This window comes from Echinops telfairi, unplaced genomic scaffold, assembly GCF_000313985.2.
Source record: "Echinops telfairi isolate 266 unplaced genomic scaffold, ASM31398v2 ScPeMD7_7474;HRSCAF=8512, whole genome shotgun sequence".
Lineage (NCBI taxonomy): Eukaryota > Metazoa > Chordata > Mammalia > Afrosoricida > Tenrecidae > Echinops > Echinops telfairi.
Genome location: NW_022111378.1, coordinates 3,054,604 through 3,068,291, shown reverse-complemented (window position 1 = coordinate 3,068,291; position 13,688 = coordinate 3,054,604). Strand labels below are relative to the sequence as shown.

The 13,688-nt window shown below is 40.6% G+C and overlaps 1 protein-coding gene and 1 pseudogene across 3 annotated transcripts in view; both read right to left on the bottom strand.

Moving 5' to 3' along the window:
• Window positions 1-8,147, bottom strand: part of LOC101646102 — a 50,171-nt pseudogene extending 42,024 nt beyond the window's left edge.
• Window positions 1-13,688, bottom strand: part of GRM7 (glutamate metabotropic receptor 7) — a 1,182,365-nt gene that overhangs the window by 1,135,308 nt on the left and 33,369 nt on the right. The gene's annotated exons all lie outside the window — the stretch shown is intronic.

Genomic DNA, 13,688 nt, shown 5'->3' with positions numbered 1-13,688 from the left:
GTATTAAAGTTCAAGTAGAACTTAAACCAGTGAGGACTGTGAGGGCACAGTCTAATCAGAGGAGACAGGGACGGACATGAGACCTGTAGTCCACTTCCCTGAGTGCAGCCCAGGGTAACAAATGTTCCATGTGGAAAGAAGTAGGAATGAGACCTGAAGTGGGTAGTAACTTGAATGCCAGAACAGGGATTGTTTTTTTAATCTGGCTATACTGTTTTTGAGGAAAAGGAAGTCATGGTCAGGATCCCTACTTGGAGAAGGAAATCTGTAGTGTTGGTTCAAGTGTTCAGTTCGTTTATATATTTCTACTCCAGAAAGTGGACCATAAGTAAGAAGAAGCCCTGGAAGACTAATGCTAGGAAATTTGGAAGACAGCTACTTGGCCAACTGATCGAAGAGATCCATATTTGTGCCCTTTCCAAAGAAAGGTGACCCAACAGGATACTCAAATTATAGAATGATATCAGTGATATCGCACACAAGTAAAATTTTGCTTAAGATCATCCAAAAAATGGATACAGCAGTACATAGACAGGAACTCTCAGAGGTTCAGACTACACTCAGAAGAGGGTGTGGAACAAGGGATATCATTCCTGATGTCAGGTGGATCTTAGTTACCAGAGAATACAAAATGCTTCTGTTTCATTGGCTATACAAAGGCACTCATCGGTGTGGACCATAATAAACTCTGGATAACTTGGGAAGAATGGGAATTCCGGAACACTTCATTGTGCTCATGCGCAACTTGTACATGGATCAATAGGCCGCTGTGCAAACAGAACAAGGGAACACTGTGTGGTTTAAAATCAGGAAAGGTGTGTGTCAGGGTTGTATCTTTTCACCATACTTATTCAATCTCTGTACTGAGCAAATAATCAGAGAAGCTGGGTTACATGTGGAAGAATGGGGCATCGGAATTGGAGGAAGGCTTATTAACAATCTGCAACAGGCAGATGACACAACCTTGCTTGCTGAAAGTGAGTAGTCATTGAAGCACTTGCTGATGAAGATCAAGGATGTTAGTCTTTGGTATGGATTACAGCTCAATGTAAGAAATCCAAAATCTTAACAACTGTACCAACAGTTAATAATGTCATGATCAATGGAGACAAGGTTGAAGTTGTCAACGTTTGGCTTTCTTGCATCCACAAAGCTCATAGACACAGCACTCAAGAGATCAAAAGACATTTTGCATTAGGTAAATATACTTCACAAGACCGCTATAGAGTATTGAAGCGCAAGGATGTTCCCTTGAGGACTAAGGTGCCCCTGAACCAAGCCATGGAATTCTCCATTGCCTCATATGTAAGTGAAAGTTGAACACTGAATAAGAAAGGCTGAGGAAGAATGGATGCATTTGAATTGTGGTTCTGCAGAAGAATATGTACATGTACCATGGTAATATGTACCATAGACTGCGAAGAGGACAAAGCAATGTGTGTTGGGAGAAGTAAGGCCGGAGTGCTCCTTAGAGGCAAAGATGGCAAGCCTCTGTCATCCAGACAAATCTCTGGAGGAGGACGTCATGCTTGGTAAAGTAGAAGGGCCGTGTAAAGGAGGAAGGTCCTCCACGAGCTGGATTGACACGGTGGTTGCGTCAATGGGTTCAAGCACAGGAACAATTACAAGGATGACGCAGGACCATGCGGTGTTTTGTTCTGTTTTGCACTGGGTCGATATGGACTGGAACCTACTAGATGGCACCTAACAACAACAACAACAACAAGAGTGAGGGAAGGGCTCTGAATTGGATTTGGAAACCATCACTACTACTACTGAAATTATTCTCAATCTTCAAGTGAGCCACCTCTGGCTGCACGAGAAACACAGCACTTTTCAAATTAAAGATAATGTCTAAAGATACATCAAACTAGGACCTAGAACTGGAGAAAACGTTGGGAAAGTCTGGAAATAGCTACTAATTCAGTAACCCCATGGCCTGTTGTTAGGTGATGTTCACTTGGTTCCAACTTGGGGACAACAGAAGGAACCCTGCTGATTCTGCACCATCTTCACAATTGTTATGTTTGAACCCATTGGTGCAACCACTGAGTCAATCCATCTTATTGAGAGTCTTTTTTTTTTTGGCTGCCTTTCTACTTTACCAAGCATGATGTGCTTTTTCCAGGGACTGGTCCCTCCTGGTACCATGCCCCCCAAAATGTGAGACAGTCTCTCCATCCTTGCCTCTAGGAAGCATTCTGGCTGTACTTGTTCCAGGACAGAATTATTTGTGCTTTTGAAAGTCCATGGTTCTTTCATTATCCTTTGCCAGCACCCTCATTCAAATCTGTTCATTCTCCTTCATTCTACCTCAGCCAGTGGCCAGCTTTCACACTGAGGCAATTGAAGGGGAGGGCACTGTACTCTAATCCAATTTATCTGAGGTTCTCACTCAAAGCAGCATGTCATTATTTCTTTATATAAAGATTATGCATACCTACAATTCTGCCTAAATTATAATGACTATAAGAGAGTATTTACCTGCTGTTTTTTTTTTTTTCTCCTTTTTAAAAAATCATTTTATTGGGGGCTCATACAACTCTTATCACAATCCATACACACATCAATTGTGTAAAGCACATTTGTACATTCATTGCCCTCATCATTCTCAAAACATTTTCTCTCCACTTAAACCCCCGGCATTAGGTCCTCATTTTTCCCCTCCCTCTCTGCTCCCCACTCCCTCATGCTCTGTTTATTTAATGGCAATTATTTCTATATAAATTTCAGAATAAATTTTTTCCATTATTTTTAGTTAATGCTTGACAATCACTTATAGTTGACTACTTTAAGAAGTCATTTTCTTCTTCCCATCAAAAACTGTACTTGGAATTCTTAAGGTTGAAACTTTATAACTGTAAATGGTATTTTTTTTTAATTAAAAGTTTCTAACAGAAGAGCATTCCAACTATTGAAACAGCTGATTTCTGAAGTACTAAAATGTTTGTTATCAAAATATTTATCCATATCTAAATAAGACTATAGTTCTGACATAGCACAGGTTTTCTGCAATGTACATATGCACTGACACAACGTCAGTCATCTCAAAGAGGGTATAGTTTAAGATGGCTCCACATTCTCTGGAATGATATATGCGAACAAGAAAGACTCCCCCCGCCCATCTTTGAAGATTTGGTTCTAACCCCCCCAAAATTTAACACAATCTCCCAAACAAATAATAAATTAAAATAAAAATCAATTGGATGAGTGGCTAGAGTAAGAATACTGTCCCTCAGCCATGACAAGTGTCTTCTTAAATCTGATTTAAATAGTAAAAAGAGAGATGTTTAGTTATTATCTGTGGTCAGTGTTCCCTATGTATGGTATGAAAATCATTTACTTAGGCAGTCATTTCCAGTTTCCTGCTTTTATGATTTCATGATACAATAACCTTTTAAATGTATGTTCACATTTGCATATGTACACAAAACCTCTGAAGGATATGTAAGAAATTAATAACAGCTATTAGCAAAGATATTAAGCTCTGTCAAACTGGTTGGGTATGGTAACAGAAATCTCAGAAGGAAGTTCCACTCTATATACTTGAAGAGTTCATGGTTTTTTAATTATGTGACCATATTAAGTAATCAAAAAACAAAAGAAAATAAAGTTATCCCTTCCAGAAGGCTGAAGAACATGTGGTTGTATACTTTGGTAAAAGAAAGCCAAGAAAGAATTTGATGATAATATTCAGAAGACCATGAAAGGTGTAGGAAGAAGGAATTGCTAGAACATGGTGGGGTAGAAAAAGCCAAATTTGAGGCACCCTAATGCAAAAGGAGTCCTGGTGGGACAGTGGGCACAAACTGTAAGATCAAAGGTTCAAATCAACCAGCTGCTCCATGAGGGAAAGATAAGGCTGGTGCTACCATAAGATTTAGAGTCTCTGCAACCCTAGGGTTTCTATTTGGTTTCATACTCTCACTATGAGCCCAAATAGTTTTAATGGCAGTGGATTTCTAATTGGAAAAATAATAACTTCCCCTTACTTCATTTTTGGTTAAGGATGGTTAAAGACACTTCCCCCCACCCCCAGAGGGGGCTCATGTGTACATCAAATGAGCTGTTTAGATCCTAATATGAAGTACAGCCAATTCTCTGGTTATGAACTTCAAACTCACAGACAACTCCACTTGCCCTTTCTCTTATGCAAACCTGCTTTCACTTGGAAACAATTAAACCAATCTCTTCTCAAAATAAATGATTTATCCAAGTGCCTTCACTTGCTGCCAGGTTTCCTAGGTTGTAAATCTTTACAAAAGCAGACGTCCCTGCTTTCTTCCTTGACTGACTGGTGGGTTCACATCCCCGTTCTCCATTGGCTGTTGTGTTAGACAGGGTTCTCCAGAGAAACAAAACCTGAATGCTAATAATTTTATATATATTTATATAGATAGATATATAACATAAGAAACAAACAGTTAATTAAATTATAAAGCAGTACAAATGGCTCAGTGCAACTCACGTGAGACAGTTGTGAGACACTGGTAGTCCTTCAAGTCTTGAGGGTCGCCGGGTAGTCCTCTGTAGAGCAATTCAGCCTATCCAGGCCACAGGCAGCAAACAGCAAGGCAGGTCACCAACAGTCAGCCAGATGGCAGGGTCTGACAGTCCCCAGCTCAAGAGATGTAAATGTTGTGGCGAAGCAGGTCTTGAAGGAACCTCAAATTACAGTGACACTGTCCACGGGTTAGGTGTCCCACAGGTAGTGTAGCTTGCAAATGGAGGCACAGAACAAGCAAGGCAGCCGCACACTGGTCCGATGATCAAAGAGCAAGAGACAAGAAAGGCGAGGCTCGCCGAGTCATTTATCTCTCCGCCCTTCAATTAATCCCACGTGCTTATTGACAGGTTGGAACAATAAACTAACTACCTCAGCTGTCAAGGGCTTTAATCAATATGTCTTCAGGGCTCCTTTCTTGCACTAAAAACTAATAAGCAAACAAACAAATAGATAAATAAAAGCAAAATTCACTACCATCAAGTGGATTCCAACACATGGGACAGAATAAAATGTCCCTGTGGGTTTCTGGGGCTGTAAATCTTCATGGGAGGAGAAAGCCTCATATTTCTCCTCAGAACTGGCATGCGCATTTGAACCACCAACCTTGTGGCTAGCAGCCCCATGCTTAACCCACTCTGCTACCAGAGGTGCTTCTTTACACTAAAGTGAGGCTAAGTAAGAACTGTATGCACCTACTTCAACTTACCGACAAATTCTTACAGACATAGAAAAGATCTTGAAACACAAAGACTGCTAACCACTCAGGGAAGGAAGGAAGTACGTGGTTATTCCTCGCTGCTAATTACCGCAAATTGAGCGACTTAAAGAACATAAATTCATTCTCTCCTTGTTCAGGAGGATACAAGTGTGAAATCAAGATGCGGTCAGGGCAGGCCTTCATGGAAGACTGGTTTGTCTCTTCTTAGCTTATGCTGGCTACATTCTTCATGGGAATCTTTCCTATCTCATCTCTTCTAACTGGATGGCAGACATGATGTATTACGTCCATCCTACTGACTTCATCTCAACTTGACTACATCCACATGGATCTTTTCTCCAAATAAGGTCACTCTCACAGAGCAAAAACAGTTAAGATATTAACATATCTTTGTGAGGGACACAATTCAACCCATATCAAGATGTTAGTTTTATTTTTCAGCACACTGCTTGAAAAATGTAAATATTTATTAATTTACTAAGTGGATGGTGAAACACATTTTCTGCTATCGACCACACAAACCAGACCACTGTATTTCAGTGGATGACTTACTTTAGTACAATATATAATTCAGTTAAGTGAAATCAATTAAGAAATCACTTTCCTCCAATGTTTATTCATCACTTTCTGCAAATGTTGATTTTCTTTGTCAAAGAAGACCCATCTTCCACTGTGCCTGACCCTGGGGGATGTAGTTCACTTTCTTCTTTCTGTATGCACAGGTGCACCTGGGTTGTACACAAAGTTCATTGCTAAACCAAAAGCCTGGAGCAGCTGGTCCTCCCAGAGGCACATGGGAAGAGAACCCTGATGATCTCCTTCGAGCAAACCAACAATTGACAACCCTATCGCTCACAGTTCTACTCTGACATACATGGGATTGTCCTGAATTCAAAACAACTTGACAACAACTGTCTTTTGGATATGTACAACAATTACATCTCACAGACCCCCCTGATGGTCAGGTGGGCATCATGGGCTTGGATTCTGCAGAATAAGCTCCTGGTCCCTCAGCCCTCAACCAGGCCTGGTCCATAGACGCTATCTGGCCCTCTCCATCTCCCCCACTTCAGCAATTGAGAAGGTCACTTGTTCCAGGTGACACTATCGCAAGATGGAAGGGGCATGGATTTCAGATTCAGTACTTGAAGATAATCTAGCAAAAAAGAATGACCTCTACCACAATGATCTATGGGATGTGAAACAAACGTTTGTTGGGTTAAGTAAAATGGGTTTGATTTGTTGAGAACACACAGGCAATTCCCATGGACTAGTGATAAGTAGGAATGGGCCCGATGGCACTGGACGAGTCTGGAGCCCTGCCAGGCCCCTCAGGGAAGCATGGGGGCTACTGACCACAAGGTCGTTGATTCACTGCAAGCAACCACTTCTAGGAGAAAGATCCAAAGATCTGCTCCCACAAAGATTTGCAGCCTCTGAAACCCTACGGAGGGTCCCTTGGATTCACAAGGGGCTCCTCAGCAGGGAAGCTGCGCCTCTCCATTTTTGGCTGTCCAATTTAGTCATCTACTAGAAACTATCTCTCATGTGCTACTTCCGATAACTCTGCTTGCCTAGGATGTTCCTTTGCACCTCTCTGCTAGTCCCATGTTCAGGTAAGGAAGCCAGCCTTCTCAGACTGTGTATATAAAATCCTGAGAGCTTAAACCAAGAAGAGACTATGTTAAAGAGGTCTCCTCTCTAGACTATATAACTATATATTCACTGTACCTTCGGAGCACCTTCCTGTTTTAAAACAAAATAAATATGCATTTTGGAGGAAGAAGGTGAGTGAATAAACCAAGTTTCTGAATAATCGATTAGATATATACTAACCATCCCACCCCCTGGTGCCCCAAGTTTGCAGTAAGTGAATTCTTTCAAAGCACGTTTTTCTGTTCTGTACATAGAGATTTTACAAAAGAAAATACTTACTTTCCCAATGTTTATGTCAGATTTGGAAAATATGATTGTTTGTGTATTACAACTCAAATGAAAAAGTAATGTCTGATATATATGGTGCAATATGATCCTGAGGTCATGCTAGGTCCAAAGGGAATTCTATGCAGATTAGCAATTACTAATGATTATATGTAAGCTTGGAAGAGAAAATAACACGGAAGGGAAAAAAAGCTGTTGGCAACAGTAACTGTTATTTATTTCAAATATCTAAGTAATCTTGTTATACAAAATAAAAATCAATTTTTGGTTTAGTCAACTGTGGGCTATATGATGCTGACTGACTGGCCATCTATCCATCCATCCCTCCATGCAATGGTTTCATTATTTATTCTGTGCCAAGACAGGTGCTGTCTTCCAGGAAGGCAGAGAAAAATAAGACCCCAGGTCTGCCCTGAAGAGGAAGACTTACCGTAGCTCTGAATCGTAATTGGCACACGATAATTAGAGGACAGGATGGGTCACTTGCTTTATTGATTACTTGATAGAATGTGGGGAGAAAAAGATTGCTAAAGACCTAGAAAGTCGTATCATTAGCACTGATTGTAAAGTAGCCACCAAGCAAAAGGGACATGAAGAGACAGACATTAGCAGCTAGCCAGAACACTTTCAAAAGTTTTTCCTAACCTCTCAGTTCAACCTTTGTTTCACAGAGAGGCAGATTGGTCATTTGGAAGTCCTACTCTTGCATGTCCATAACAGAGATGATTTAATGCCCTTGGGAAGGTACTTGCTGGGCTGCCACCTAAGGTCATACAATTTTGAATCATGGGAGAATTTAATGACTTGGGCCACACTCTTTCCTGAAAATATGTGCAAGATGGATGATGAATAGTTCTGAAGTACAATATATGGGGCTGATCATGAATTTAAATTCTTAGAGAAATGTGGGAGAAACAATTAGCAAAGGGCATCCTTGACTTACCTTAGCAGCAATGCATCTCTGACTCCCAGGGCGCTCATAGTACCAGTCAGCCACAAGACATATCTTTAATTTCTGCACAATCCTGTTCTAGCTAGACCTAATGGGAATATGATCATAATGGATGACACATGTTCCCCACAGAAGGTGGCTATGGAATTTTGTGGAATAGAGTTAAAAAAAAAAAGACTAGTCGTTGGCTGCTGCATTCTCCGTGTCTGGTCAGTCTTGTCACCATCTTATTGTTTTAATGAAAGGACATTTCAGGGACTCTATGTGACGGCAGATACCATGCATTTGAGAGTCAGAAACGACCAGAAGAGAATCACATGAGAGAGGACAAGGTGATGGGGTGCTATTCTTGGCTCTCATATTGCCTTAAAGAGTGACCTTGCCTGAGTCATTTAACCTCTTTGAACCTCAGTTTTCTCATCTGTGAAATGAAGAAAAGAATATCTGCCTCTTTCTTTCCTCTCAGGATTGTTGGAGAATTAAATAGGTCAGGTCTGGCAAAAACTCCATTTCTTTTTTTCTAAAACAAACAGCAATTGTACCTGGACAAGTAATAATATAAAATAATGCCATATATTAGAACTATATACTAGTCATTACCCTGAGAGCTAAGTGCATGCAGGTCTGGTTGAAGTGCACAATTTATTCCAAGCATGCATGTAAGTTCATTCAGCTAGTACACAGCCTTTACCTTTTGCTATAAAAATAAGTTGCTTTCTTTTTTCTTTCTAGTTAAACCAAGATAATCCCCATAAGTCATGTCTCCATGGAGCAAATAGGAAAATTCTTGGTAAAGAAATTTAGAAATAAATGAGAATGGAATATGTAAGTATTCTAAGGGAAAGTTTGTCATGAGAAAATTAATGGGGTTTCACGGATAGTCTAATGCTGGGGGATAGGGAAGCATTTCTAAATCAAAAGAGAAAAATACAGGCAGAGATTATTAAAGTTGGAAGCAAAAACTAAAACAAAATGTAGTTAATCCAAAGTTATTGTTTTAGAGGAATTCAAGCCAGCTGGTTAAATCCTCAGTAATTTGGGAGGGCCCCTGTTCCGGCCCTCCCGCTAGGGTCGTGGTGTCTATAGCAAGAAGGCCTACCCTCAGAGAGCGCCTTTGAGCCAAAAACCTTTCATCAGCATTTTTCTATTAACCTCACTGTATTTTATGGGAACTGTGTTTGTGTTTTGAAAGGACATTCAAAGGTGTCCTTAAAAAAAAAGCATTTTAGGCCTCTACCAAGTTCTCTTCTCTTTCAGTCACCATATTACCTTTTTCAAAAATCAATAATTTACTCCTTTTTCCCCTAAAACATCCTATTTCAAAATGGTAACCACTTATGAGTGTTAATATAATTTCTCCAAGAATAATATTCTCCTAAATTTCTATTTCCTCATTATGACCTACTTTCTCAGGGCAAAGGTTATTTTCGTTCTTTTTTTTTAATAATTATTTTAGGAATATGCTTTTTTATATTAGTTTTAAGTGGTGTTTATGCGCATCTTTAACAACAAAACCAGGAAAGACGTGGACATGGAAATGACTTGTCCCCAGAGCAACCCCACATAATTTCTGAGACGGTAAGTCTTGACAGAAGCAAGTAGCCTTCTCCTGAGAACCAGCTGGTGGATTCGCACCACAGTCTGCGTGTGGTGAGGAGACCAGTCCTCAACCCACCGGGCAATCTCCTGTGATTCACCAGCTTGTTGGTTTAATTCAGATGCCTTTTCAATGACTGCTTTCCTGACCGCCAATCAATTCAAATCTACAGGAACAAGAGTACCCACTAATGCAGCGTTTCCACAATGTTGGCTTCCTAGGGTGTTATTTACATGTCAACAAAAATTAAGACCAGAGGCGCTGATGAGTTCATTCTGAACCACAGTGATTCTACAGGACAGAGGGGAGCTGCCCAACGGGTTTCCAACACTGTACATCTTCACAGAAGCAGACTGGCTCATCTTTCCCTCATGAAGCAGCTGGTGGGTTCAAACTACTGACCTGATGACTCATCTTTAGCTTGGCTGCAGAGCACCTAAACATTAAGCTGCCAGGTCTCATCTGTCTACACATCAACCCCACCTGCTAATCTCAAACTGTTGTTTTTGCATTTCAATCCATAAAATCTTGTCTAAGGGTCCCCAAACAGCTTTTTCTTTTAGGACTCATTTTTTGTTAACCCCTCAAGTCACCCGCTCTAATCATTGTTTCCTTCATGTTGAATATCCTGTTGTGAGCTTAGTCAGCTCCAACCTGACGTATAATACAAGGGAAGGTAGCATGGCCCGGGCCACGCTCACATTGCCAACCATTGCCAAGTCTGAACCCAGGCAAGCTTTCTTTATGTGTTCTTTATCCAATAAATGCTTATGTTTCCACTTCTTTTCAACTTTAAAATTAGCTGGTACGTTTTATGATATCAATATTCTTTCTTGTCTGAATTATTTTTATTCTTGTGTGTGTTTTTTTTCTTGATGAAAAGTCATATGATTTTCAACAAGCAAATATTCGCCTGCTTTATGGCTGGGATACACCACTAATCAACTCAGTGGCCTTGAATAAGAGTCCCTGCACTTCTTTCTCAGATGCTCTGTCTTCACTGCACTCTAAAATGAGGTGACTGCAAATGTGAACATTAGTTATTTCTTCCTCTCACGAAGAGTAAATGGATACCTGTTGCTTGGGTGCCTCTCCAAACTTCCTACTTTTACTAACACCAGTGCTTTCCTTTTTGGCTCCATTCAATTACCATAAGTTTATCTCATGGATACATTTCTAGAAAGCCTCCAGATAAGTTGGCCCCTTACTGATTCCCACGTTTGGCAGCCCCAATTCCTTCACAGAAAAGTTTTCACCATTTCCTGGTGTTCTTCCCGATGTATAGAGACTAAAAGACATCCCATCAACACTAAGATTGGTGCATCTTCTCCCCACATCCCCAGTCTGCTGTTGCATATTCATCCAGTTAAATATTTCATGAAATGATTTGTGACAGAGTCTATCATGCTCAGACCTTTGTCAGATACTTTACATGGCCTGTACTGTCGGAAAGGATCCCTGGTGACCCAATGGCATAGTGGTAGGCTGCTAATCAAAGTTGATTACACACCCACTGACCACAGGGGAGAAAAGACCTGGAGATCGGCTCCTATACGGATCACGGCCTACAAATAGACATCAATTTGACTGAACACAAGAACAACCATGTGGTGTAAGCCGAATCCTTGCATGATGCAAACATTCAATGTACTCCACCATTAACCAAAAAGGTTGGAGATTTGGATTCACCCAGAAGCACCTTGGAAGAAAGGCCTGGTGATCTACTTCTGAAAAAACATCCATTGAGAACCGTGTAGAGTACAATTTACTCTGACACACATGGATCCGCTATGAGTCAAACTCACTCTGACGGCCACTGGTTTTGATTTTTGATATTACATGGCTAATAGGTTCATTTAAGAATTAAATTTATGGGACCTTTTCCCTCTGGTACTTCCCTCTCAATGTAGACACCAAGTATCTAGTCGCTTCAGAAGGCTGCACTATCTCCTGTCCATAATTCTGTAAGGAGAGTTTATATTAAAGACTGCTCAAATGATTGTTTAGGGGGAACCACATTTCCTGCTGAGACATTCGACTAATGAATTTCTTAATATGCTTCTTCGGAGCTGTTGGTTTTTCAAACTGCATTATTGCATTTATTAGAAGTGTGTTTTGGGGATCAATCAATACACTGCCTTATGATAATGGTAACAACAAGTATGTATTGAATATGTGCAGTATACTATTTCTCAGTTGCTCTCTGGAGCACATTGCATACATTAATCTAATTTAATTTGCATGCTTAGCTAAGTGAGGTGAAAATATGAAAAGAAGGTACTATTCGTAACTTGCTTAAGTTCACTCTACTGGGTAAGTGGTGCTTAGCTTCCAGGCCTGTCCAAAGTTCAAACCTTTAGCTATATGTCTCAGTAAGAAGTTCTAAACGTGGGCAAGTTTTAGAGGGCGTACCTACTACAGTGGCCCTTATCAGAAAATTAGAAAATAACAAGTGTTGATGAGCTATGGACAACGTGAAACCCTCCTGCTTTGCTGATAGGAATGTAAAATAGGACAGCCACTGTGGAGAAGAGTTTGGCAGTTTCTCAACAAAATGAAAAATGAAACCAACATATGACCTAGCCATACCATCACCAGGTACCGTGTACATCCAAAATCAGGGAAAGCAGGAACCCAGAGAGGTATATTTCAGTGTTCAGCGCACCGTTTTCACAATTGTCAAAATACGGCCAGAACCCAAGTAGCTAACAACCAATGAATGGATAAGCAAAATGTGTCCATACACCCGAGAAAATGTTTCTCAGCCAGACAGAAAAATGAAGTTCAGATAGAACATGGAGGAACCTTGAAAGCGAACACAAAAGGTCACATATTATATGATCTAGTTTGTAGGAAACCTCTAGCACAGGAAAATTCATAGAGGCACAAGGTTGCTAGCGGTTACTAGGGGCTGAGGGTTATTGCTGAAAGGGCATTCCGTTCCCTTTTGAGTGATCGAGGAGTTTCGGAAATGGATAGTGGTGAATGTAGTAAAACACGGTTAAAGCAATTAATGTCACTGAGTTATCCAAGTAAAATGATTTAAAAGGCAAGCTAAAAACAAAAAACTTTTCTTGTGATTTCCATCCCCACCTTCTCCCTCCCACCACTGGCACCCACCAAAGTCTGTTCCCCTGTGGAAACCTGAAAGGCGAAATCTTGTCTCACAGATTTTACCACAACCAAATTCAAAGAAAAGGAAGTGAAAGCAACGTGACTAGCGAGAGCGAGTAGCTTTTGATTCCGTGAGTAGAAATGAAAATCATCCTCTGGGCTTATTAAAATATAATGCTGAGTCCTAGCCCCAGATTCTCTGAGTCCGCCACGTGGGACGGGGCCAGAGCATCTGCATCTGTAACAAACTCCCCGGCTATCCTGATGCCCACCCAGAACACACACTTTGAGAAGCATTGTCCAGGTTACAAGGCTGCCCATTTATGTTGTCCTATGAGGCTGTTTAACATTGCAAAGCACAGGAAAATGGAGAGGCTCTTTCCAGCTGATTTGTAAGCTGGAAGTCAGGAGAACAAAGGGATATAATTATCAGTCTTTCATCAATACAATGTGATCTAATGCAGTCAGTGTTTGACGAGTACCTGCTGGGTGTTAAAGTAATGTTCTTTTGTCTGGTGAACAAATGTCAGACAGAAATTCATCCAAGATTCATTCTGATCAGGCAAACAATTAAGTTAACAACTGAGTAAATAAGTAGCTATGATACAATAGCAAAACTATTATACTAGATTCTCTTTCTCTCAACCAACCAGTTGCTGTGGAATCAATGTGAACGCATGATGACCCCAGGAGCTTCATGGCAGAATGGTGCTGCATAGATTTTCTCACGCCGCATCTTTCAGAAACAGCGCGTCAGACCTTCCTTCTGCAACACTGGTGGATAAATTGAAACTGCTAATCTTATGGGTCATAGCTAAGGGAAAATTGTGCCACACAGGACTAGATAAGATAGATAGAT